The sequence below is a fragment of the Meleagris gallopavo genome, chromosome 17, assembly GCF_000146605.3.
Source record: "Meleagris gallopavo isolate NT-WF06-2002-E0010 breed Aviagen turkey brand Nicholas breeding stock chromosome 17, Turkey_5.1, whole genome shotgun sequence".
Classification (NCBI taxonomy): Eukaryota; Metazoa; Chordata; class Aves; order Galliformes; family Phasianidae; genus Meleagris; species Meleagris gallopavo.
In genome coordinates, this window is record NC_015027.2 from 6184985 (window position 1) to 6188762 (window position 3778).

The following is a 3778-nucleotide window of genomic DNA, read 5'->3' on the forward strand; positions in this document are numbered from 1 at the left end:
TTTTTTTTGTTTTCTCGATTTCAGGGTGAGGGCACGCGGCAGGGAAGGGCGATGAGACAAAAGGTTATTTGTCATTTATTAACCACAACTTTTTCCATCCTTGGTCATGCATGGGGGGAGGAAAAAAAAAAATGAAATAAATAAATAAAGAAACCCACTTTTAGCAGCATAACCACAGCTCCGGCATTAATTGCTGAAGAGAGGAGTTTCTTATTTTGGAAACCGTGTTGCTGGGATGGAGCCTGCCAGGGCTTGATTGGTTCACACGGGAAGGGCGAAGCTGCCCCTTTCCCCGCCCTGGGGCTCTCTGGGTTTGCTTGGAGGGAAGAGCAGAGTTCTTTCTTTTTGACCCAATTCTTGAAGATTTGCGGTGGTTTTGCCCTACTGCTGTGGTCTCTCTGCCCGTGGGGATGGGGCTGTCTACCCTGCAGGATGCTGCAACGCTGCTGGGTGGGAAGGGGCCACATGTGTGCCAAGGAGTGAGAAAAATGGGGATAAGTGGAGAACTTCAAGAAAATGGACTGGGAAAGTGCCCCAACCCACTGCCTTTCCCCTGTGCACAATCTAGGGGTCCCAGCATGTGCAGCACCTGCTAATGTAAAGTGCTTGGTGGTGCTTTTGGGTGATTGTAGCTCCTTTTTTTTCTTTTCTTTTTCTTTTTTTTTTTTTTATTGGTTCAGGATGTGGTTGTGTCAGGGCTGAGTGCTGCTTCTTTCAAAGGTAAATATTTATGAGATCTGTGCAGGGCTGGAGAAGCCCTGGGGCTGAGGGGGACACTACTCCACACTGGTCCCCATTGCTCCAGTATCACAGAAATGGTGTTTTGGTAGTGATGATGCTAACAATTAAGCAATGCTCAGCAGGGTGGACAAGTCAACCTGCTTTGGGGCTGAACTATGCCTAGAGTTCAGTTGTGTTCTCCATTCTTAACATTCTCATCCTACGTGATGCCAAACCCAACTCTGCTCCTGCTCATCGCCCATAGGAGCGAATGAGGAGTGAACACCCCCACAGGCACGGGGTTCTGCAGCCCTTGGGGTGACTCAGCCCCAGTGGCTCCCACCCACTCCCTCCCCACCTTGTTTACTTTCCAAGCTCTTTTATTTATGCCAGGAAATTATTAAAGCAGCCCACGCTGGAAGCGAGTTTGTCTGAAAATAAAACTCCAAGCGGCTGGCAAGCGCTGGCTGCGTAAAGCTCTCCTGTTTATAGCTCTGCTTTTCCAAAATGCTGCTTTGCTCGGGTTGAATGGAGCCAGGTCAGAGGGCAACTGCTCTGCATCCCTATTTTTCATAGCTGTAGAAAGGATGTGCTCAGCTGTGAGCATTTTGGGGAGCCCAGCATCTCCGGGTCGGGGTCCAGCAGTGCTACCATGGCTGTGGATTTGGCCAACACAGCACATTGCGTTTGGCTGAAGCTGAGTGTCCCACCTCGCTCCCATCCCCGATTCCCCCGAACTGCAGTGCTGGGGCTGAATGGGAGACATTCAGCCGTGCTGGCGCGTGCAGTGCACGGGGCTTTCAGAGGGACGTTTCCTCATTCATGCCCTGCCTGCGAAGCAGCCTCTGCCTTATTTATGGGCCTTTTCATCAATGCACAAAGAAGGGCAGTCAGCCCTGAGAGCACGTGGGTTTCCAGCCCCCTGCATCCCTTCTCATGGGGCTGAGCAGCACCGATGCCTTTTTGGGGGGCACTCCCAGCACTCCAATTATTTCTCTATTAGAAATAGCTGCTCTGGGAGCTGGGGGTTGCACTCCCCTAAAGCACTTTGCACCAGTGCAGAGCCACCAGACTGGAACAGAGGGTGCTTTGTGCCCTGTGGCTGTGCCTGGGGCCGGCACAACAGGGCCCCTTGTAGCCACCCAACTCGCTCTCCTCAGGGACAGCTCCATCCCCACCACGGGCTTTGGAGATTTGTTTTCCCCTCCGGTGTTGTCCAAGTGGGGAATTTGGGGTGGGCAGTCAGATTGGAAGTGGCTTTTTTGGGGTGATGGCAAGCAGGAGGTGATGGGGGGGGGGAGGTCTTGAGTTCCCCCCATCACAGCAGCACTCACATATCTCTGTTCAACAGGCAGGAAAGCCATTATATTTACAGCCCATGCCCAGAGCAGAGAAGCCGTGAAGGTGCTCAGTGCTGGTGTCAGTTGGGTTCAGAGTGAATGGCCCCTACGTGCCACATGGTTCTCTCAGCCATGGGTGCCATAAGCTCATGGGGAGTGGGACACAGCACCAAAATGGGGTGAGGGAAGCAGTGCCTGTGTGGGAAATCCCTTCCCCGAGCGTGGAGGAGGAAACAGGGCAGAGGAGGAAGAGGCTGTGGGAGAAGAATTAAAGGAAGAGAGGAGGGGCTGTGGGTCAGGGCCAAGCAGAGGCAGGGAGAAGCTGCGGTCAGTGGGAGAAAGACTGCTGGGAAATGGCAAGGATGAATGGAAAAGCTCAGAAATCCCCCAGAGCCATCACGGGGCTGCCTGCATGGGACCATTGCCCTCAAAACCCGCTGTGTTGTGAGTGCCCAAGAATGAGCACTGGGATCAGCTGCACTGCCAACCCCATAGGGCACTGGGATCAGCTGCTGGAGGGTCAGCACTGGGGTTGACAGTGCCTTAGAACCAAAGGATGAGTGATGGGATAAACCTTGGTGCTTGCTCCCAAGACATCTGCTGGGATTACCTCTGGTGCAGACCCTCAGAGATGAGTGTGATGAATGCCCTGAGCCCACCAACGTCCCCAGGTTGCTGTTCTGTGTGGGAACAATGGGGACTTCACCCCCCATGGCTGCATGCCACCACCCCCCTGGGAAACTTCAGAAAACTCCCCTGGGGCTGCGGGTGCAGGATGTGGTTTGGGGCTGGCATAATGCAGCACCCGCTCTGCTGCAAATCTCAGTGCCCTGTCTGTCCCTCCATCTGTCTGTCCCTTCTCTGTGGGAACCCCAGCGGGGCTGAGCTGTGTCACTCTGCCACTGGCTGAGGTTTGTCCCCTGTGTAATGGAACAGCTGAGCCATGGCTTACCAGAAGGACAGATCTCACCCATCTACCATGGCATGGCTCAAGGTGGAAGCGAAAGAGCCAGCATGGGGAAATCCCCAGCACGTGGATTGGCCACGCTCAAAGGATTTGCTTTTGCTCTTCATGGCCTTGGCCCTGCTGCTGCAGCTGTGCCACTGCTGTCATTGCTGTGTCATCACTGTGCCACCACCATCATTGCTGTGCCACTGCTCTCATTGCTGTGCTACCATGATCATTACCATGCCATCGCCATCCCCACTGTGCCACTGTCACCATTGCTTTGACACTGCCACCACTATGTCATTGCCATCATTGCTGTGCCACCACTGTTATCTACATGCCATTACTATCATGGCCGTGCTGCTGCCATCATTGCTGTGCCACTGTTGTCACTGCCACACCAAAGCTGTCACCCCTGCCACTTTACACAATGTCCCCAACATGGTAGTGGGGCTCGAAGTGTGACCCATCTCAACTCACACAGCATTTTTAAACTTTAGAAAATGGTTGGGGTTTGGCAGATCACAGGTGGAAGGACATTGCTCTCAAGCACTCATTTTAATGGTGCTGGGAGCTGGTGTGATCCTCCGGTCCCCATGGAGCTGGCACCCCAGAACACTGTTGGGTGCTCATATAGGCACTGCGATTCCCCTTCCACCCTCCAGATCCTCTGGGGAGCAGTGGGGTGAATTTAGCAGAGTGAGAACAGCAGCACTTGCAGTGCTCATCCCATCCCATCCCATCCCATCCCATCCCATCCCATCCCATC

General features: G+C 53.7%; 1 protein-coding gene across 3 annotated transcripts in view; it reads left to right on the top strand.

Annotated features, from left to right (window-relative positions):
• Positions 1-3778, top strand: part of SH2B3 (SH2B adaptor protein 3) — a 15728-nt gene that overhangs the window by 8812 nt on the left and 3138 nt on the right. The window lies entirely within an intron of this gene.